This window comes from Acomys minous (assembly GCF_964271855.1).
Source record: "Acomys minous genome assembly, chromosome: 8".
NCBI classification, from domain to species: domain Eukaryota; kingdom Metazoa; phylum Chordata; class Mammalia; order Rodentia; family Muridae; genus Acomys; species Acomys minous.
The window spans coordinates 99,676,738-99,700,966 of record NC_140489.1 but is presented as its reverse complement, the minus strand read 5'-3'; the positions used below and the strand labels follow the sequence as shown (position 1 = coordinate 99,700,966).

At 46.8% G+C, this 24,229-nt stretch overlaps 1 protein-coding gene and 1 long non-coding RNA gene across 2 annotated transcripts in view; both read right to left on the bottom strand.

Moving 5' to 3' along the window:
- KLHL29 (kelch like family member 29) overlaps window positions 1–24,229 on the bottom strand; it is a 294,574-nt gene that overhangs the window by 254,001 nt on the left and 16,344 nt on the right. The gene's annotated exons all lie outside the window — the stretch shown is intronic.
- On the bottom strand, window positions 666–4,100 carry LOC311603353. The gene is made up of 2 exons (XR_014781066.1): window positions 3,546–4,100; window positions 666–3,128 (listed from the first exon to the last, which is right to left on the bottom strand). It is a non-coding gene; the product is annotated as an uncharacterized lncRNA (long non-coding RNA).

Here is a 24,229-nt window from a genome sequence, read left to right as displayed (position 1 = left end):
GAGGGTCTTGAAACCCTCAAGAAGACCATCAAGGCTGGCGGATCTGGACTCAGGGGGTCTGCACAAACTGCTGTACCAACCAAGGGCAATGCATGCAGTAAACCTAGACCTCCTATTTAGATCTAGCCAATGGACAGCGCATTCTCCACAGTTGTGTGGAAAGTGGGGACTGACTCTGACATGAACTCTGATGCCCCCTATTTGACCACTTCCCCTTCGTGGGGGGTCCTGGTGGCACTCAGAGGAAGGGGAAGCAGGCTATCTGGATGAGACCTGTTAGGCTGTGATCATATGGTGGGGGAGGAGGTCCTCTTCTGTCACAGACCTAGGGGAGGGGAATAGGGTGAAAGAGGGAGAGAGGAGGGAATGGGAAGATATAAGTGAGGGGATAACAATTGGGATGTAATCTGAATAAATTATTTTTTTAAAAAAGGGAAAAAAAAGCTGGGTGTGGTGGCACATGCCTTTAATTAATCGCAGCACTTGGGAGGCAGAGGCAGGCAGATTACTGTGAGTTTGAGGCCAGCCTGGTCTACAAAATGAGTCCAGGATAGCCAAGGCTACACAGAAAAAACCTGTCTTGAAAAACCAAAATAAATAAATAAATACATAAATAAAAATAAACAGAAAAAGAAAAGAAAAGAAACTCAACAATAGCCAGGTAGTGGTGGCGCACACCTTTAATTCCAGCATTTGGGAGGCAGAGGTAGGCGGGTTTCTCTGAGTTGGAGGCCAGTCTGGTCTACAGAGCACATTCCAGGACAGCCAGGGAAGGAAAGGGGTTGTACAGTCATATGGCACAGGGGGTTCGAATCCCAGATCTAGCATCTGGACACACCTGGGAACTCAATACGGAATCGCTTCTCTCAGCTATAACATGGGCGTCATTAATTCCTATCCAGTGGATTTTAGGGGTGTTTGGTTCCAGTAGTTGGATCTATAACAAGGGCCTGAGCCAAGTAGCAAGGAAGCATTCTAGACTGGGAAGCCGCTGGAAGGAAACTGACTCACGAGAGCTGGAGCTGTAGGGGAGGGAGCGTGACCGTTGGCTTCCCTTCCCTGTGTTTCTACTTCTTAAACTTTTGCTGAAGTAGTCCTGTACTCTGAAAGCCAAAGGGGAGCCTTAGCACAGCGCCATGAACTGCCAAGGCGGAGGCACTTCTCTGGGGCCTCGGCCGTCCGTCCGTTGTGAGGACGTGCAGCAGGTGCTCTGTCATTAATCCATCAGCAGCGACAGCCTGCAACGCTCTGTCAGGGTGTGACATATTTCAACACCAATCAAGAAATGAGCTTGCGAGCATGCCGATGGCTAATCAAGGCTGCAGACAGGGACACACTCTGGCACACTTGTTAATGGCAGTCTCCATTAAACCAGAGCCGCCCAGGTGTAAAATAGCTGCCCTGATAGCAACCTGCGTGAGCCCAGGGAGAGGGGCAGACAGACAGCTGATGGGCTTTTCCAACACTATTTCGCTTAACTGCCACGCGACAGAATATCCCTCAGAACAGTTTCCAGTGTTTAAAAATATGTCACAAAATTGACATCAAGGACCTCGCTCATACACTGACAGGATTTTTTTTTTTACATTTTTATCTTTAAACATTTCCCAGTAGGTGAATTACCCAAATTAGTCAATACTAGAACCCAAAATGACTATGTTTAGCCAATTGAGTGTGACATCAAACTGCCTGACCACATGAGCCATCTCTCCCTCAAAGCCGTTTTAACCCGACTGTCCACAGGCCCTGAAAGGTTGCCATTTTGCTGTGATGATGGAGCGCCACTGCAGAAAGTTATAAAAACAAAAAACATGGGCATGGACATGCCAGACAACCTACACCCCACAAACCCCCTTGTAAAAAAAGCGCAAAGCTACTGTTAGTACCTGTAAGCTTTAAAAATATTATTTCCACCACTATCACGTTCTCTTCCTCATTTAAATTAGGCGTTCCACTTGCGGCAGGCTCTTCTGGCACCCCAGGTGGAAGTCATGCAGGAAGGACAGATTGGCTTTTGTTTTGCTTTTGTTCCTTAACAGATATTTGTTCGTTTCCTGCGGCAGCAGCCATGCTGTTCCGTTCACCTCCATTTTGGTGTAAAGGTAAGCGAGCTGTAAGAGTTTTCGGCCTAGAACAGTCCTTCAGAGGGGTCTCTTAGCCGCAGCTCCTGGAGCTCCCCCACTGTGCACCCATTTGATGCCCTGTGTGACATTTCAGGGGACCTGGGCTCTAAGTCTAAGGTCCTCAGTTTGGGAAAGAGAGTAGGCACAGTCTGCAGTCACCTGACATATGAAACAACCCCGGATCAAAAGACCTGAGTATGATTTTATAAATAGCGAAACAACTCAAGTCCGTACCACACTGTTAGGGGGGGAAAAAACAACACACAAAAAAAGCAAAGTTAATTTTATAGAATAGAAAAGAAAATGATCTCAGTGTTCTCTCTAACATCAGATATAGCCATTATAGAGATTAGATTCTCCAGCCCTCCCCCCCACCGTATCCCTCCCCACCGTGGAACACGTCACCCGTCCTAGCAAACTGCATTGCCTCTGCTAGAACACAGAAGCGTCCAGAAGAGCCGTCAGCTGTAGCTGGGACCAGCTGTGCGCTGAGGTCTTGGCACGGGGAGCTGGCAAGGTTGCCCTTTGCTGTCCTGGTGGCTTCTGCAGCTACACTTGCTTCCCAGGCCGTGCGCTCCATAGGATGTCTACAAACTGCGGCCCATTTAGAGACCCGTGCCGGGGATGCTGAGATGACATGAACACTCAGTGTGAAGAGCAGGAAGGGGAGACATTAGTGCAGCCTGGGCATTTATTTGTAGTAGTGGGGAGGACACTGTGACTGTCTATACCGGTCTGAAAGGCCATCCTGAGTGTGGCGGGGGAATCCACGGAGCAGAACAAGCCAGGAGAGAGGACAAGTGGATGGAGAGACTTCCCCTCCTTCAGGCTGGGCCGGCAGATATGGACAGCCAGGCAGCTTGTTCTCGTCCCTGGAGGTGACCAGCAGCGGTTGGGGAAGTCACTTGGCAGGAGAGCCTGTAGGGAGCTCGTGAGCCAATGATTCTATAAATAATGGTACCTTGGATTGATACATTTGAGGATGGGCTGTGGCAGGTCAACCAACTGGAATAGATACAAATAAATGTTCCCTCAGGATGGGCCACGGAATACCTGCAGAGCCCTGACCACAGTAGTGTCTTGTAGCTGCTGAGAAAAATCCTCTGTCCTGAGCCCAGCCTGCTTCCCAGCCTGCCTACAAGGGTCTGCGCTGTGCCTCCCAAGAGCCTTTCCCATGACCCTGAGGTCACCTCCTTATGCTCAAAGTATTTCCAGAGCACAGGAAGGACGCCATCATCCTCCATGATTAGCACTCTTTAAATGGCAGGCATTCCTGCCCTAGGCCACTCGTGGAGGTTCCCAGGAAGAAGGCGCATTTGGGATGCTATTTGATTTTGATTAAGAGCACCGCCCCCCAACCCCCGGCAGCTTCTTCCCACCTCAAAGCTTTGATTTGTTTCTTATAAAATGAAGAGAACTCACTTCAGCGACCAGTGTCCTGCGGTCCTTTCCCACTTGCACAAACTGTGCAGGGGATGAAACCTTGCCCGATGCTACTTGTGCCAAGTCACATGACAGCCAGTTCTCAGAAATGACTTCGTGTGCCCTGGGCTGGCAAAGCAGCTTATGTGGGATCAGCAGGAGGGTGCGCCTTCCCTGGCCTCTGTGTGTGGGATCCCTTTGTCCCATCTGTGGCTGTAGCTCACTCTCTGCCCTTAGAACTGGGCAGAAGAGAGGACCCGGCCCTGGGACATTCCCGGAGGTTGCACTCTTCTAACGATGCACTCCCCCCCCCCTTTTTTTTTTTTTTACTGTGATTTGCTTTGAGGAAATGAGGTGAAGACAGCATTACAAACGCCCTCAGCCCTGCTTAGCTTTTGGCATTTATTACTGGGTCTAGGTCTAGTAGATGTTGGGTGACAGGCCTTTGCCAGAGGCCAGTGAGGAACTTAGCCTGTCATGCCATGCAGGTACGATGTCTCTTTTGTCCTCACCCATTTTTCCTTGTCCCCACCTCCTATCGAGTGTCCCAGGTTTCCAGATCAGTATTTCTAATCCTGTTTTTGACTAATGAGTCATCTATAATTTTATAAACCCCTACAATTAAACAAATCATTTTCTCATTCTTACATGGCTTACGTTAAAAAGATTTTAAGTTAAATATTTTATATGAGTATATTATTCAGATTATATTAAATGAGCATGAAAAGGCTATTTTTAATAATGTTCATCACATAGGGGCATATTTCAACATTTTCCATTTAATAAATTATACACAACATGCCATTTCCTTTAAGCTAATTGTGCAGGAAAGGGTGAATTTGTTGACAATTTTTTTTTATTTAAATGACACTCTTGGTTATGGGGCCAAGATATGTCTAAAACACAATTAAAACTTAATTATGCATCAGCTTCCAAAGTAAATTTATAAACTACTTTGGTGACCTGGTCTTTAGAATCTTCACCTCTTATGCTTCACAGAAAATTCAACAAAGATGTTTTTGCAACATTCATGCTATTTAAATGAAAGGATAACACAAGATACAGAGGCAGTCATATATTCCTCCAAATGCACACACCAATCACAGGATTCTTTAATCAATAAAAAAGGCAATTCAAATGATCTCTGCATTACCTGTCTGTTCCTCCCCCCACCCCTGCCCCTGTCTCTTTCTTCATTTGATGTGTTAAAGACACTTCAATGACCTACATAAGGGCCCGCATCAGGTGATCCTAACTTATGGAGCTGGTAAAAATAACCTTGAGGTGAATTGCAGAATTATCATTCCTCGGCTCCTCATTAACTTGGGCTGTGGCTCAACATAAACTCTTTATGCTTCCTGTCTTTGTCACTTTTTATTGCTGAACCGGTCTACGTTGGTTACAAACAAAACCATATCCAACAAATAATAAAGACAACTTCATAGCATACGGCAGCCAAAATGAACCAAAGTGAGAAACTAATTGGTGGCTGGGTCTGATTGCCATTAGCTGCGCACTTGCTCCCAATGTGTACATACACAGGCACACACGATCGGGCGTGCACGCATGCATAACACACACACACACACACACACACACACACACACACACACACACACACAGGGTACACACAGCTGGGCATAGAGGCCACCCAAGTTCAATTTGAGGTGCAATTATATCTATCCATTTGGTGGATTTTAATAATCTTTTGGCTCTGATGCATTTCCCACCTTTCTAAACAGCAAGCTCCAAGCATCTGTTCTTTAAGTGTTGAGTCTACTCTTCTTTAGCTTGAGAAGAGCTGGGTGGTACTGTCATTTATAACAGGAAGAGCAAGGAGCGTGATGCTGTCCTTCAGGGAGCAGATGGTAAGTGAGGTCTGTGGTGGGTGAGAGGTACGGAGATCTGAGCAAAGGAGGGGAGTGAGGGTGGGGTGGGTAGAGCCGTTAGCAACATCACTATAGATGACAAGCCGGAGAGGTTTGAGCTGTGATGTGCTCTAGAAAATGTCCAGGTGAGAAGCTCCAATGGGACTCTGGATGCACTATGAGAAGAGACAGGTAGAGCTGGCTGCAGCCCCTCTGAAGCAAGCTCTGCATCCTTCCTCAGAGGGAAGGATGTGTCCTATGCATCCCTGATGGGGCCTGGGTGCTAAAGGGACAGAACTGTGTGTGGGCTAGCTACATGGCTAGGATGCTCCAGGCAAAGGCAAAGGCAAAGGCTTTGAGCATTGCTTCAAACAACGAACTCCCACACATTCAAGCTGGCACTGGGCAGGTGGAAGGTATGTCCTTGCTATACCCACCCCCAACTCTGAGGCCAAGCTTCGATGGCTTAATCTAGTCAACACCGACACAGCCTCAACTGTAGAGAGGAATCAAACACGGAAGAAATCAGAGGCTGTTTTCCTCTGAACGGGACCCAGGCCAAGAAGTCCTTAGATCCTCCGAGGATGTGGGCGAAAACACTACCGAACAGGATCGTAGGAAGTTCTCAGAGAGGATGTGAATGCAAGCACCTGAACAAACCGTAAGTCAGGACAGAAGCTGGCCTGGCCCTGAGGTCATGTGACTAGGCTGAGCTGTGGCAGGCAGCTGGCAGTCAGTCACCTCTTTTGTCCCCAGTGGAGGTATGCTCGGCCCAGCAGAGCAGCCCCTGGCATTCCAGAGGGAAAGGGAAGAGTGTACAAGTGGGAGAGAAGCCTCAAAACAGCTTCTCTAGGGGCCACAATCAAGAGCAGAACCCAGCTGCAGCTCCACAGCAGGCTGTAATATCAGCTCTGTTTGCCCATGCCTTCTGCCTCACCTCGGTTACCTCAGAGGTCTCCACCTAGGCAGTGCTGTAATAGAATCAGAGTCTTAAGATAAGCCCCCCCTTTCAGTTACCCCCAAACACATCATTGCCCCTTGGGATTCAATGTGGGCCCCTTGTGCTCAGGAATCTGGGCTCCCACTGTCTCTGAAGGCGGAACACACTTAGCTAAGGCTCAGGCTGACCCAGTTCTTCCCAGGTCCTCCCACCCTTAGGCACAGCCAAGCATTCTGCTCTACACACACACACACACACACACACCACATCACATACAACAGACACACAGACACACACCCACATACCCCCCCACACCACACACACACACACACACACACACACACACACACACACACACACACACACCCTCCAGATCCATCTACAGGCCCTAGCATGCTCTACTTTCCCCTGCAGTTGTGGCTTGGAGCTTAGCTGAGTCTCCATTCTCAGAGGCTGGCCTCCAAGGGCCTGAAAGGCAACTCAATAGGGACCATTCATAGGCTGCCTTTGCTGAATGACTTAAGTTTTTCATTTTCTAAGAAACTGGAACATAAACGTCTGCTTGGCATTTTAGAGACAGAGGTGTGGGCGAGTGACTGGATCCCTCACAGGCCTGGCACAGTACAAACAGAAAATTAGAGGCTGCCGAAGGGACAAGGCATCATCAGTAGATTTAGGAACCAGGCCATGCCTGCCTGCCTGCCTGCCTGCCTGCCTGCTCATATATTTACGGACATGCTCATATATACACACACACAGACACTCACGAACCATGGGCATACACGGACACACTTATGCACACGGACATACTCATAGACACAGATATACTCATTCACATGGAAACACTGACACTGATATCCATACACAGTCATACACAGTCACGCAGACACTCATATGCATGAATACACACATGCACATATTTAGAAATACACAAGAGAGACACAGTAAATGGCCATACAGAACGCAACCATCCTCAGAAACACTCACACGTAAACACCCATACAACTTAGATTAGTGTACTGTGCTGGCCAGTCCTATGCCAACTTGATCCAAACTAGAGTTACAGGAAGGGAGGGAACCTCAATTGAGAAAATGTTTCCATAAGATGCAGCTGTAGGGCATTTTCTTAATTACTGTTTTGATGGGGGGGGGGAGAAACCAGCCCATTGTGGGTGGGGCCACGCCTGGGCTTGGTGGGTCCTGGGCTCTTCAAGAAAGCAGGCTGAGCAAGCCATGAGAGCAAGCTAGTAAGCAGCACTCCTCCATAGCCTCTGCATCAGCTCCTGCCTCCAGGTTCCTGCCTTGCTTCGGTTCCTGTCCTGGTTTCCTTTAGTGATGGACTACAATGTGGAAATGGAAGTCACACAAACCCTTTACTCCCCAACTTGGTGTTTCATTATAGCGATAGAAACTATAACTAAGACATGTACACACACACACATACACACACACACACACAGACACACACACACTACCACCACCACCACTGTATACTCAGGAGAAGCAGAACACTCTTTGGACAAGAAATCTCTTCTTCCTTCTAGGAGTTTACAAGCAGGCAGAGGATGAGGGAGTCAGGACTGCCTAGAACCTGACCCCGCCCCCCACTTACCTTCTAGCAGTGGATAAACTACCCACACATCCAGGAGATACCACAGGATGGCTTATAGCATCCTTGACTTCACTCAACAGGTAACTGCAACGGATGGTCCAAAGGACTCAACACAGGATAGAATGGGCATGATGCAGGGTCTCAAGGAATATATCTAGCCCAGCCCTGGCTCACGTTCTGTGGCCTCTGTCGAAGGTGACCGCCAAACTGGACAGTCCATTGCAGGGCCAGAATTCATTCTTGCTGTGATTCATTAACCAGGTGGGACTTAAGGGATGACTAGAGAACGCATGCTATACGTGTGACTCACCATGCCTGTCATTATCAGAGGCCTCACTGAGGAAGAGGGCACAGCAGTGCATTGCTAGAACAAAGGGTAGACAAGGAAGGACCATGGTTGGGCCCAACTGTCTTGGCAATCACTTCAACTGCCTCAGAGGCACCGGGGAGAGGCCCCTGCACAGTGGACTCCGCCCCGAGGAGCAGCAGCAGTTAACTAAACACATTAGCTGGCAGCAGGAACAACACAGGCAAGATATGAAATGAAAAGTTGGGTTGAGAGGGCCAATGCCTGTCCACAGAACACTGGAATAAAGACACACGAGCGCCTGTGGCCCGAGAAAGGGACCAACAACAGGACCTGGTGCTTGGAGGGATCAGATTCTGGTCCCTGCTGGGACCTGGCAGGCCACAGAACAAGATCTTTCTCCCTGTAGCCTATGTGGATCTTGACTCAACTGGGGGCCCCCTTATGGTGAGAGTCACAGGCAAGAGGTGGCAGGGCCGTGGTGAGTTTGGAGGAAGGCAAGGGACCAAGAACACTGGGAGGCAGGGGTGGTCAAGCAGAGTGCCGGGTGGATCCGAGCAGTGCACAGCTTTGAGCCAACTTTCTGTGATTGGTCATGGGGGTTCAGTGAGGGTCAGTGGACAGAACTGGCCGGGAGAGGACACGGACACAGCAAGTGAGGTTCTTCAAGGGTATGGGGTCCTGAAGGTCCCACAGTGATTGAAACTGGGGGGAGGGGGGCACCAGGTGCTGACATCATCTCCACAGTGCCTGGGCAGCCAGATAATCCAGGCTGGTCACAGAAGGAGCCTGGATCCCAGAGTATGGGAAAACATTCTGCATACAGGGATACAAAAATGAATGAATGAATGAATCAATCAATCAATCAATCAAGAAACACAACTAACTTCCATGGGCATTGTCCGTGAGGCCTCTGAGGAAGGAATCACCCAGCCACGCGAAGACCAAGCTTGCAGAGGTAGTCCGACTCTAAGCAAGAGAATCAGCCTCCAGTCTTTTTCTCTCAACCAAGTAGCCACAAGCTAGTAACAGGATCCCTGGAACTGAGGCAATGGTGGCTGACATGAGAAAAAACAAAACAAAACAAAAAAAACCAAAAACAAACCTGGCTACTCCTCAAAGTGCAGCCTACCAGAAGCTTTTCAGCAGGGCAGGAAGGTGCTAAACTGAGCCCTGGGCTCCTCATTAAGGCTACCATTATCCTGAATAGTCACTTTGCTCAACATTTCTCAGGAAAAGGGCAATTAAAAATCTATTCTGAATGCAGTAAAGACATACTTTTAGAAAGGAATTGAGCCGACATCCTGAAAATAACATAAAACACCCAAGCCCCAGAGTGATTAAAGGAAGATAAATCAAGCGTGATATGACATGGATAAGAACAGCGGGAGCCGCGCGGCCTCCTGCAGTCCACTGTCCCAGGTGAGGCCCCATTAAAAAGTGTGGACAGGCAGTTATGTTGCGGCTGTCTACACCCTAACTGGGACTCTCCAGCCAGGGGGAGCGCCACTAGGGACATGGTGCCCTCGCCAGACTGATGCTAAGAGGGCAAGAGAGAAGTGGAGGGAAGCTGTGGGGTGATTCTGAGCCATGCGGAGGATGGAGCTGAGAGAGAAAGAGAGAGGAACTTCCGGTCAAAAATTGGACTCCCAGAAGCTCTCTGTTGGTGGGTCACATCAGCCTGGGAATCTAGAAGCCTGGCACGCTGACTGAATTCATTTTAATTTAGTTGGCAAGACAGTTTACCAGTATCTAGAAGTGCAGACCAGAAACAAACAAAACAAAACAAAACCAAAACTGATGGTGAATGGGGCAGGACAGAGGTCCCAATACTGAGAAAACAGGGAAATCCTTTCACAACCCATAGATTCTCTTCTTTATTAGGCTTTGCTATAATATGGATTTGAAATGTGCCTGCAAAAGTCCCGGTAAAGGCTCAGTCTCCAGCGAAGTCACTTCTTTCAGCTGGTCCCCGCTTTAGGTGGGACATAGCAGGTGGTCTTCGGATCTCCAGAGACACGCAGTTGGAGGGGGATGCGGGGCCCAAGACTCATCTTCCTCGTCATCATTTCCTTTCCCAGGCATCAGGGAAGTTCTATAATATCACGTGCTCCCCATCGTGATGTAACACCTCCTCACAGACACAGATGCAAGAGGACCAACTGAAGTCTCTGGAGCCCCGACTCAACTCACCATTTCTCTCTTTCACATGATTATCTCACGTACGTACATACGTACGTATGTGCTGGGGACCGGAAGTTGACTCTGCGGTCCTTCTGTGGCACTAGCATGGCCATTAAAGGGCAAGGAAAAGGGATCTAGAGCTTTAAGAACCTCTATGATGTAAGCTTTGAGCTTTTCTTTCTCTTTTAATCTTCTTAATACCCTTAAGGTAGAAAAGTGTGGCTGCCCCGTCTCATAGAGGAAATAGCTGTGACTCTGGGTTAAGCTGCTAACAGAGTTGGTAGGGGCAGGGGCGGCATGCTCATTCTGTTCTGCACATTGCTGCAGCTGTTGGAGTCTATGCTACCCCGCACTGGCTACTGTTTAGCACGGGCTAAAAAATCTAATCAACAAAGAAAGTTCCTGTGTCAGCAACCCAGTCCGTGGAGGAGAAAGTGAGCATTAACAAATGCCTGATTACTGTAAACTAGCCCAGAAATGCCAGGCCACTAAATCATGCTGAGGTCTAACATTTCCAAAGCAAAGCCCTTGGTCTGCTGGCTCCTGGCAGCTTCCCATGATGCCCTTCTACAGGCCACAGGTTGCTGCTGGGGGCTGGGGGGGGGGAGGGGAGGCAGGAGGTTGGAAGGGATTCATTCAAAGATCCCTTTGAGGACTGCCAACTATAGGATAGTCCTTCCACAGTAGGTGGACATAACAGAGCCCTTGGCCAATCCATCCAATATAGGGGCCAGGCCTTAGCCAATTGGAAGGCACAGGTGGCACGGGAAGGGCACTCAGACAAGGTGGGTCGGAAGGGTAAGGTCTCTTTAGTTTAGAAAACCCACTGCTGCAGGAAGCAGGCAGCCATAGTAGATCTGCTGACAGGAGATTAAGCATGTTGAACCACACGGCATGAACCTCGTCGTAGGTCAGAGGAGCCTGGAGCCCTCCAGCCAGGACAGGCCTTGCCTGAACTCCACCATCAACTCACCCACTGGGGGACCCTCTGTCTCTCAGGCTAAAGTTTCTGAATTGAGATGATGTGTATAGCATTTGGGAAGGAAGCAGCTTCCTTCCAGCCTACAGGTGGAAACAGAGAAGGAATAAGCATGCTCCCTCGGGGGACTGTCAGCATCCCTAGGGACCAATCACTGCAGTGGTATGCCTCCAGCAGGCACAAGAGCTGGTTCTCAGGTGTCCTGCATGATTTGTCCTTCAGAGAGTTGACTTCATCAGTTCCAGTCCTCAGTTCCCAGTAGTCTCTTCTTGGTTGGCTGGTTTTACATTTTAGTCATGCTTTCCTATTCACTGGTCACTATGACCCTGGACATCAGAAATGGGATTGAGGAATGCTGTGTCACTCCTAGAAACCTGTTCTCATAAGCGCGTGTCCTAGTACCCAACTCTCCAGTCTTTGGTCTCATGGACTACCAGGCTCTTAAAGCATCTGGGCATGTATATACCAAGGTTGTCAGCATCAGGTTTTGCAAAGTAACAGTCTAGTGTAAAACATCATAGCTAGTCATCTTAACAGAAGAAAGAACACTTTCGACACTCACACATATACACTCAGACTTGCATGTGCAAGCAAGCCCACCTGCTTCCGCTGTTCTACCAATCTGACACACAGACACACTTTCCATCAAATGCCAGTGATGCAGAGGAGTGTGAATTGTGTGGCGTGACAGTGGTAGTAGCACCCACTGTCTGGGACTAAAGTGCTGGTGGCACATGCTGGGAATTTGGGGAGGGGGAAAAATGCAGCAAAGGGACTTTCACTGGGCCAGATCTGGGTGTGCCTGGATGTCAGTCATTCTTGACCACATGGTCAGTGAGCCTGGTGTTTTACCTTCCTCAAGACTCTGGACTGCCTAACGTCCTTGTAAAGTTCCCTTTCTTGCTTCAGTTAGCTGGGATCCATTTCTGTTGCTTGCAACAAAGAGTTCTGACTGATGGACCACAGTCGGAACAAAGGCCAGCACTTCAAATGGAGTGCATTTGGTTTTACGGAAATTGCGGTGTCTGCATTTTTCTCCTTTGGCTGCAGACCCATCTGAGACAGGTCAGGTCCTGCAGAGAAGAGTTTGGGGCAGCCATCGTCTGCCTCCTCAAAAGGCGCTGTCTTTATAAGGCCAGTAAAGCAATTACCATAATGGGTAAAGCATTACCGGTGCATGCTGGTCTCCAGCCGTATGTTCCCGCCCCTTCTCCTGCCTCCTGCTCTGTCCTTTATCTGAGAGGTGGTTTCCACTGTCTGGAGGGCAGTCAGCATCAAACCCGCTTTCCACCGGTACTAACAGCCCGCTGAACACCCACTGCCTCTGACTCTGCTGTTCTCTCCAGCTCCTAAGGTATTCCAGCCTAGCTCTCCGTAGGAATTCCTTGCTGTAAATTGTTTTCATTCCAATAAAATGCCCCCATCAGAACTAGCCACCTCATCTGTCCTGTCTCCCCGAGCCCTCCATGAAAGAGACTGGAGGCTCTGCCCACCCATTCAAGATCCACTTTGTTTTCTGTCTTGGTGAACTGGAGAACAACCCATCTCTGTCCGCTGCAGGAGGATCCTTCAAAGACAATTAAGTCCCTCCTCAGCCTCTTTCCTGTGAAATGAAATTATCCCTAATCCTTTATCCTGCCTTCAAGAGTTCTATTTTCCGGTCCTTTTATGGAGAGGACTCCATCCGGGGAGCAACATAGCTGGGAGGGCTGAGGAGTGCAGGCATGGGGTTTACAGGCATCTTCAAGAACAGCGGCCTCTTCTCAGACTGTTTGTCAAGGGAAACGGCCTTGCTTTTGAGCCAAACCAGACTTAGCTCACTGTGTCCTAGCCTGATGCCACCCCACCCCACAGTGGCAGAGCACCTGGTCCCACAGAAGCCAGAGAGGAGGAGGAGGAGGAGGAGGAGGAGGAGGAGGAGGAGGAGGTTCAGCTCCAGGTGAGGGGGGTTAGCCAGAAGCAAAACAAGGGTCCCCAAACACCGAGAGCCCCACACTGCATTCCGGGGGAAGAAATGCAAGATCTAAACAGGGAATTGAGAGGAGAAGGAATGTGTGATAATTTGGGAGTAAAGCTACCTAGTCATGAAGCTAGGGGTTTTTCACCCTTACATCACTTGTTTCTTAAATGAAAGTGGGAGCCATGCCATTCTTCTTCTGTCTCCTCTTGTGTCTAGATTTAGAGAAGGGATAGGAAGGGGGACAATAATGAGGAAGTGGACAAATTATATATATATATAATATTTTTCTTAACTTTCTTGCCAAGGCAGACGTGTAGAGGTTAAAAGATAACCTTAGGTGTTGGTCCTTGCCTTGCATCTTGATTGACACAGAGCCTCTTTGCTTGTTTACCAGGCTAGCTGGCTTCTGAGCTTCTGGGGAATTCACCTGTGACAGTCTCCCAGGTTGTTGTAGAAGTTCTGTGATTATAGACATGTGCTATTAAGCCCAGCTTGTGTGGGTTCTGGAGACTCACTCAGACCTGGGCACTCAGGCTTGTGTGGTGGTAAGTGCTTTTCCCAGTGATCAGTTCTCCAGCTTTGAGTCTTAACTAACATCTCCCCAGTTCAGTAAATATCAATAAATGATAATATTATGGCAACCATGTCCATGGGTCTGGAGCGACAAGCTCTTTGCCACACAGAAATATGGTCGCACAGCATTGGGGGCCATTGGTTAGAGTAGGAAAAGCAAGCCTGGCATCTAGCCCTTTACTGCTTCTCCATCCACGGACCCATCCCATCACTAGCTCCTGTAGAGAGACGGGCCTTATGTGGCCAGCTCAGTGCTGGTGTGACTCTATAGATGAATTATCTCTGCTTCAAAATGACCCCTAACATGACATTAAGAAGCCACTATAATCCTTGTGTATTAGCAAAAATCTTACACCATACCTACATCCCATGAGTCACTTGTCTTGACCCCTTCATAGTTCTACCCACTTCTTACACACATCCTGAGCCTCACCTTTCCCCCAAATGAATGGAGAACTACAGGCATTTTCCTGAAGGCAAACAAGAAAATTGCCCAGAGAAGCAAGCAATCTTCAAATGTCAAAAGCATCTAGTGTGGGCATCACTTTTTCAGTAAGTGCATGGGAATTTGGCGAGGTGACAAGCAGTGGTTTACAACATTAAAGGTGACTCAGAAACTGCCCACCAGTCAGGGAAAAGGGTGCCTGGGCCAGCCCCAAACCAGCCATCAGCCATGGCAGGCCCAACACTGGCCATTTTTTCCATTTGCAAATGGATACCTGGGTTACAAGCTACCTGAAGAGAAGAGAAGTGAATCCCTAGAACCTCATGTGGCCAGCCTCGCCAGCCTGGAAGAGAACTTCCATAGTGCTTTGACTCCCTGCATTGGCTTGACACTGGCGCCTACTTTCTCCTTTGCAATCTGATGAATGCAGGATGATTTGCTTTTAAAGAAACTAAGAAGTACTTTTTGTCCAGCCCCAGGTGTTTGGGAAACTTTCCAAGATGCATCCGGTCCACGATGCATTCAGTGTCCCCAATTCTCATCGCTCTACTCTGTCTAAGAATTCCGGGCCTTTCTTTCTGAGACTGTAATCCTCTTGCCTCTTTTCAGCTTTGGAGAGTGACCCACCTATCAGCATTGGTTAGGCAGATTCCTATCCTTGCCCCTTCTTTGTGGCCCAAGATGCACTAACTCTGCTGGGACACGGATTCTGAACAATGGTGTGGCCTTCTTTTCACTAACCCTGAAATTCCTCAGCTATGGACGGTCTTCGAGCAGAGCGAGGCACGACCTGGTCATTCAACAACCCTTCAGGGTGCCAGGCCAGGGCATCATTCAGAGTGCTGGAGGAAGGCCAGCTCCAACTGCCCTACGTCAGGGCCCTGCAACACTTCTTAAGAAGCCTGAAAGGAACTAAAATAGAGGTCAAGCCAATGTCAACATGAGTCGGAAAATACCCAAGCCTAAAATTTTGGCTCCTCCCCAGTTTGTTAGTTACGAGCCTGGGCCTGTGCACTGGCTTACATGAGCCAGATTAGACTCTATCTTCACATTGCCAAAATAGCCTGAGGAGACCCTCAGAGTCAATCACTCAACACTGCTGACACTTGGGAGCTGCCATTTTCACATCTGGGGACAGTGACATCAGATGTTATCAGTACCTATTAAAATCCAAGCCCAAGCCTCTGTGCCCCAGTGCAAGGAGAGTGAGGATATTTTTGTCTCGTTTCATCTCCTGACAGCAGGAAGCGACGAGACTGAGAAAAGTCTTCTGGCATACGCAACAGCAGAAGGAAATCGGGCCGACCTCGTGGGCTCTCTTCCTGAGGTCTGGCTTTAACTGGACGCTGTTCACCTTGGCTGCTTAGATGTCATACCCCACATCCCTGTATCTTCTCCACGATGGGTTACCTGGGCCCCTGCTTCTCCTCCTCACACACCCCTTTCCAAGAGACATGGTATACAGCAGCCACGGACACCATTCTGCCTGACCTGAGTACCTCCTGCTTCTTCTGCCCTCACATGCCCCGTTTTTTACCCTTAGCTCCTTGTTAATCACATGTATCCTTAGCTGCCTCCTGGTCAGCCGAATGGTTACCTCCGCATGTGGCCTCACAAGGGATTCTGGGTACCCTTCCATTTCAATATTTGCTACATTAATATTCTAATCCCATCAGTTTTGTCTTTTGTCTCCTGCCTTGTACTAGATTGTGTGTGTGTGTGTGTTTTCTTTCCCATTTTTATCCATGATACTATGCCTCGAACACAGCTGGACTTTAATGAGTATTTATTGACTGCTCAATGTATAAATGATCTCAAATTCAAGAAAGCTTAATTTTCCTCTTGGCCTAAGTAACAAGATTATATTATGAACATGTTTAAATATCATCAATATATTTTAAAGTTCATGGTTCTGTACGAGGCAGGGGAGGAGGGTGAGCTTAGGATAGGGGAGAGGAGGGGAAAGAGAGGTTCCTTGGTTTCCCCCTCTGAATGCAGGATCATACCCCAAAGGAGGCCTTGGGAGTCTGGAGAGTGAGCAGGAGTTGGTAGCCAGGATTCTATAGCTGTGTGCTTCCTGTGTCTACGACCACTTTATTACCATTTTGCCTTGTGCAGCTGCATATGGTGGAAGGTACACAGGAAATGTCCATCCACCTTCACGCCCAGGAAAGCCTCACCTCTGGGAATTAAAGAGTGGACAGTCCTTGGAGGACTGGGGGCCAGCAGCATGCCCCTTAGCACTAAGAATGTCTCCAAACTGAGGGGGATCTATTGGAATGTATATCTCTGACCCTGCTCGCTCCTGTGAGTGAGAGAGAGAGACTCACACATCTGACAGCTCTCCTGCGCCTACCATGCAGCCCAGGGGCTGGGCTCCGTCAACCCTGCCCTAAGCAAAGCTTGTTTTTCTCCTTGTACCATGTGGAACCCAGAGATTGAACTCAGGCAGCCGGGGCTGTTAGAGACAGGTGCCTTTCCCACTGAGCCATCTTAGCAGCCCAAAGTGACACATTCTTAAAAGCCAGCAAAAATCAGTCCACACTCTTACATAAAGACAGATCGATTTTTTTAGGTGGCCAGCGAGACTCTTCAGTGGTTTCTCCCTGTCAAATTAATTCTTGCTTTCTCAGCTCAGCCTCGGCAGCGAAGGCTTCTCTCCTTTGCTTGGATGTCCCGTAGTCTCTCCCATACAGGGCTCCCCTTCTGCTTAGTCCACTATCCCGACCCTACCACTAGCACAGTAGTTCTCAACCTGTGGGGCGTGACCTCTTCCGGTGTCGTCAAAAGACTCTTTTACAGTGGCTGCCTAAGACCACCAGAAAACAGATATTTACGTTACAATTCCTAACAGTAGCAAAATTACAGTTTTGAAGTAACAAAAATATTTTTACGGTGGTGGGGAAGCAGCGCGCGGGGGGGTGGGGGGTGTCACTCAAACATGAACAACTGTATTAAAGGGTCACAGCATTAGGAAGACTGAGAACCACGGCTCCATCCAGCACACCTGCCCTTTAAAACTCAGCTGTAACAGTTAAATCAAGGTTAGCAGCTCTTTTAAGATCTCAGATCAGTCACCGCCCACTCTCTGAATTTGAGACAGGCAAGACTCCCTGTAACAGCACAGCGTACCTTCCTTCCTGGTGGCAGTGCTGTGAATGCGGCCGATAGAAACACCTATTTTCCCTTAGCCAACTCTAAGCCCCTAGGCCAGTGGTTCTCAACCTTCCTAATGCTGTGACCTTTAAATACAGCTCCTTATGTTGTGGCAATCCCTAACCATAAGATTATTTTTGTTGCTACTTCATAACTGTCACAGTGCTACCGTTATGAATCATAATGTAAATCTGATTGCACATTATGCATTTTCTGACGGACTTAGGCGACCCCTGTAAAACAATCTTTCAACACCCCAAAGGGATCGTGACCTAGAAGTTGAGAACCGCTGTCCTTAATCGAAAGAACCAGCTCTCCTTTTATTTTTATTTTAATTTTTTGTCCAGTTCTAGTGCCGCACACAGTGCTGGGCACCTAGAAGGCACTCAGATATTTGTTGAAGTGCGAAATAATGGATTTGGGTTTCTGCTGAGGGGCGACACGGCTTCCTCGCAGTCTGGCTTCCCAGGAGATAGTTACAACACAGAGGCATTGCTGATGGCAACATATCCCTTCCGAGGAAGATTTTCAAGTGGGAGAAAAACAACCTTCCCAAACTGGCATGGAAAGCAAAGAGTAAAAAAGATGAGCTGTTCGTCCAACAGAGGAAATGCACGCGAGCGGAACATTCGCAAGCCGTCTGTGTGGGATGGGGGGAGATTCCACCCCCACCTAAAGCCATATGCCAGGGAGAATCAGGCTAGGAGAAACTCGTTCTTTCTTCACTCCTGAGAGGAGGCCTTAATGTCCCGAAGGCAACCACACCAAGCGAGCCTGGGAAGGGGTGTTTTGATAGTACAGTCACATCTCTGGCCATCGCTCCTCTGTTACTCTCTTCAAGGGGTTGGTTCCCTTTGTGTTGTGAATGGCAATTCTGAGTATCCACTGGGGACCAACTCTGGGAGCAAGGGATGCCTGAGCGGCTGTGAGCATCCATCTCGGCAATGTGCAATCTAATGCTAACATCAGTAGGCTTTCTCTGCGCATCCCGGGACATACGCGTAGAGCCAGATCCCAGGGGTTTCTTTATGGTCAGTTCTTCTCACACAAAGCAGGGCTGTGAACCCCAAATACCTGTCTGGAGATTGTTTTTTTCCCTCTCAGCCCATCAGAGTCACCATTGCTGTCTACTGCTTGAGGGGAACACTGCTCACGATAAGATGGTATGTCTCAAGGAAAGCCAGAGTCAGAACGAATCTGCATCGAAATGTGTACAAGACATGATAGGCCCTTTGCTTCCAAATAAATAGACTCTTAAAAAAACTACGACACCAGATACTACAGATTAAACACAGAGCAAAATTATCAGCGTCTTTCTGGAGTCTAGCTACCTACCAGGGACTCCTTTAATCTCAGCTCTCAGGAGGCAGAGGCAGGCATATCTCTGTGGGTTTGAGGCCAGCCTGATCCACAGAGCGAGTTCTGGAACAGCCAGGGCTACACAGAGAAACCTTGACTTGAAAAACCACTTAAAAAAAAAACAAAATAACAAAAGAAAAAATGAAAGAAAGAAAGAAAAAAAAAAAGAAAAGAAAAAAAGCCTAGCCCAGCCCAAAAAAACTCAATAATTAAAAAAAAAAAAAAACAACACAACAACATACTAACAGTTTCCCTATTTGTCAGTAATGAATCATTAGAAATCAAGGTGAGACAGAGATATCTCACTCCATCCAACATCTAGGGATGAGGTTTTTAAAGAGCAGTGCAGAGCTCATATGAGGAAACGTACAGATGTTTACAGAGCATATGAAAGCAGATTCAAATAAACAGAGCAAGTAAATGGAAGAGCACATTCCTGAAGGAGAAGACTCAATATTGTCAGTAGGATGTCAATTCTTTATAAATCAATTTATAGCTACCGTCTAATTCAGGCAGACATCATGCAATGCTAACTCAACAAGCTATTTTTTAGTTTTGGGAGGGAAACAGTTCTAAAGTTCAACTGGTTGGCTAGTTGTGTCAGATATAGTAGCCAAAAATTATTTCTGGAAAATAATACTGACATAGATAGTCTGTACTACCAGACTTTAATACACAAATAAAAATTCTGTAATTAAAACAATATGGTTTAGTACTAGGCCAGGGTGGAAGGAATAAATGGGCTTAAAAATACAGGCTCACCCTTCAAGAATTTAGTGTAAGAGAGGCAGTGATTTAAATTAATGGGGGAAAAAATCCTCCCCTAATCAGGGCTGCAAAAATTAGCTATTAAGAAAAAGTTAAATTTCTCTTATGTCTCAGAACAAAAAGAGAAACCGGGACAAAAAGTTGAATGTGCAAAATGAATCCTCAAACAAGTAGAAGAAAATGCAAATGAACAGAAATCTAAAACCAGGAATGGGAAGGATCTTGTAAGCATGAGAAAGAGAGGGGGGGAGGGAGAGAGAGGGGGGAAAGAGAGAGGTGCGGGGGTGGGAGGGTGGGGGGGGAGGGGGTGGGGGGGTGGGGGGGCCGGGGGTGGGGGGGTCGGGGAACCGGCACACAAAGCTGATGAATAGGACATAAAAAATAAGGCCTTCAAAGCACCGGAGAAGCCATAAATGAATTTCAAAGACAAATGACAAACCAGAGAAATATTCTAGTGTTACACCAAAAGGTTAATATCCTCTTATGCATAAAGAGTTCTTATAAATCAATAGGGAAAAAAGGATAAATATAAATAGAAGAAAAGCAAAGGACAGGAGTGTCAATAAATGCTGAAACAAATGTCCTAGCTCACTGGTAATTAAGGAAGTCCAAAGTAAGGCCACGAGATACCATTACTCACCCACCTAACAGACTCCAATTTAAAAATTACAAAAGGCAGGAGTCGGGCAAAGCATGTGTTCACGCTGTTTATGGTGGTGGGTGGCTGGGCGTGGTGCTGAAAGACCCCAGCCCTCCAGCCCTTCCTTATATGCCTGCCTCTGTATGACAACTGATATTTCCAGGAATTACTCCTAGAGAAATACTCCAAAGTGTCCGCAGATATGTGTTCAACAGTACCTTATTGCAGTGTATTTTATAGTAAAATTTTACAGTATTAAATAACCGTATGTTCTGAATAGCCAACCTTGTGAAATTAAATAAAACATGATACATTAGGATAATGAACTACAGTTTTCTAAGATATTTTTTTCTGAATGAGGAATGGCACAATCAATACAAGATGCAGAAGGGAAAAAGCATGATATAAAATGATACATAGTTTCACCCCAATTCAACTGAAGGCGAAACACAGTAGATCGTAAAATGTTAATTATTTTTATCTCTGAGTGGTAAGACTGTGCTTGGTTTTTCCTCCTGTCAAATTTTCCCATAAAGAACATTACTTTCATAATTGGAAGGTTGCATAAGTTTTAAAAGATCAAACCTTGGTGATTCTATTTCTAGAATTCCATCCGAACGTGGCGCTAACACTCAACCATCCCATAGCCTGGTCCTATTATTTTCATATTAATGTTTTCAATCACAGATCCGGGTGCAGTGACATGCCTGGATATCGCCCTCAGAACTGGGTCTTGGCAGATCTGCCTGTTACCAAAATTGTGAACCAAAACAGTAAGTAAGAATAGCCGCCGCCTTAGTGTCTCAGGAGAGGAAAACCAGGTACGTGCAATGGGGATGGCTGAGTAACAGCTTGGGGTTTATTTTTAATGATGGCATGATATTTATCTTATATTGAACTGAAAAAGCAAGATGCAAAAAAAAAAAAAAATTCATAGGCAATCCTGGTGATAACTGTTGAGAAATGTAAAACAGAAGGCCAGAAGAAAATATGATGAGATATATTAATAACGGCTATCTCCAGACCATAGGCTAACTAGACATTATTACTTCAGACCTGAAAATTCTACTTTATGCATCAAAATATGTTCCACATTCGTTTTACACAGTGAGTATTTATTTGCTCCCACATCCCTCTTCCTGATCCCTGCTGATCCCTTAAGGCCGTGGCCAAAGCGTACTTCTCCCGTGAAGCAGTCTTGTCTCGGTCAGACCACGAAGCTCCAAGTGCAGCTTGGAACTTCCATGGGTAAAGGCACGTGCCGCCAGGCCTGACAACCTGAGTTTGGTACCCAGATTGTAGAAGGAGAGAACTGACTGTGGAAAGTTCTCCTCTGAGCCCCACACGTGCACTGCGGCACGCCTGTGCCCACCCAAACACAGAGTAAATACACAACAACAAAGTGAAACTTTGGCTCGTGGCTTCAGAAACTCTCCTGTGTCTCTTTATGACATCATGGCTCTTGGACTGGACTCCCTGTCAAGATCTTAGTCCTCCTCTGGAGCCTCCTATGTTGTGGCTGGCAGAACTGGTGCCCACAGAAATGCCATCCCTGAGTGTGGCCTAGACTTCATGGAGGGGGATGGCAGAGATGATATCATGAGCAGAAGCTATGAACCTGAATGTTGGCTGCCTGTCTGGGAAGAAATAACAACAACAACAACAACAAAAAACCCAAAAAACAAAAAACAAAAACAAAAACAAAAACAAAAAAAAGAGGGGAGGGGTGAGAAAATTCCAGATGATGTGGTGAATTTTCCAAAACAGTTAAATGGATTTAACTGTTCTAAATTCTGGGCTTATAGCCTTCCTACTCATTAGTGAAAAAATGTATACTGTGCTTTGAAATAATGAGGTATAGAGGGGGAATTTTTAGTGTTATTTCTCAAACTGATGCCTGACAATCACATGTTCCTTCTATTATTTTTCATGTTTCCAGCTCCATAAAAGAATAAATATTAAGGCTAATCTTTCTTTTTTTGAATGGGAAGAGAGAGTTTAAATAATTTATTACCTTTGCAAACCAAATATTAGTGCCAATTAAAGAGAGCTGGACTGTTTGCCGCTCGTCAGAGAAGCATCTCTCACTCAATACAATATACCATCTTCCTCCTCTGCCAATTATATTTTCCTGTAATTACAATTATCTAAACTGTACTCTGGATGGTATCTATTTTTTTGTTTCTTTTTTTTTTTTTTTAAATGTCAAGTCTCCCTATGGAGACTGTATGTTCCATGCAGATAAGTTTATTTGGACTTAACACTGACGTGGGGTAGATACTTGATAAATATGGGTCAAATAAATAGAGACGAGACCGGAAGCTGAAGGCGGTGAAGGGTCTTTGACCAGAGTTTCAAAATTCTAAATATTCAAATTCAGCGGTAAACTCCTTACATGGAGTCCTCTGGATCTTGGGCCTGGAGATAACTCTTGGAAAGGATTCTTCAGACCAAGTCACAGTGGGACTAAGACATTTGAAAAAGTGAATACACACAGGAAGAGCATTCGGGCTGGCACACAGCAGGACATGGAACCTGGAGGCGGACACATGCCTCAGTGGCAAGCAGCTCTCCAGCCTCCCCCCCATTAACACTCTCTTCACCCCAGACCTCTCCATTTCCCTTTATAAAACGAATATCTTTTATCAGAAGTTGATGAGAAAATGCCCTCTTGTGGGCGTGACAGTGGACCACCTCGGTGGTGTCACAGATTTCTGAAAATGTGACTGTTCAGGAGAATTCCTTCATTTGATTTGAAGATGTATTTTTTTTTTTAATTCTCAAATACCAACCCTTTGTTAAAGCGCAAATACATCTTTCGAGAAGCCATTAAATGAACTGAGGATCACGTCTGCCGCATCCAACTTAGCAAGTTCTGCTGATGTGCGGCGTTACAAAGATAATTATTCTCTTTTCTAAACTTCTATGCAATTTGATAATGACTGGGTGACTTTTTTTTCTCCCCCTAATCATCACTCAGAATCTGCCTCCTTTCTGCTCCTAGGAACCCATCACCTGAGATTGACAGGCAGCAATTGAAAATAATAAAATTATGTAAGATGAGCTTGTAATCACCTGCATTTTACAAGAAGCAAAATGCATTTTGCTCCGGCTGAGGAACAGAAAGTTTCTTCCTCATTTTAAATCTGTATCAGAGGTAAAGCCTTCTATTAAAACACAATTCTCGGTCCGCTCACAGCCTCTGGCAGTCTGCCAAGGAGACTATCATGGAGCTATTGCTGCAGAGAAGCAGTTTGTCAAAGGCACCGAGGATGCTCCCAAGAAAGAGGATGCAGCCTCCCGATTCTAGTGGTGGGGCGGTGGGGGGGGGGAGTTTGCCTGTTCCTACTCCAGCTCTGCTGACCAGCCCTGCCCGAGACACACACACACACACACACACACACACACACACACACACACACACCACAGCCACCCTTTTTACAAGGAGCCACAGGAAGGAAAACAATCTTTCCCTCTTTCATTATTTCACACACACACACACACACACACACACATACACACACACATGCAGGCACATACACCAACACACCATAGCCACCCTTTTTACAAGGAGCCACAGGAAGGAAAACAATCCTTCCCTCTTTCATTATTTTTTACACACACACACACACACACACACACACACACACACACACACACACACACACACACACACACACACACACCCTCATAGCTAATCATCCTTTTAACAAGAAGCTACAGGAAGGAAAACATTGAAACAATTCTTCCCTCTTTCACTATGTTACACACACACACATACCACACCACATTTGGGGGTTTTTCCTCCCTCTTTCTACTTTTTTTTTTTCCTTTCTACCATATTGCTACTTTCATTATGGTTATTAAATTGCAAGCTCTACAGTCCCAGACCT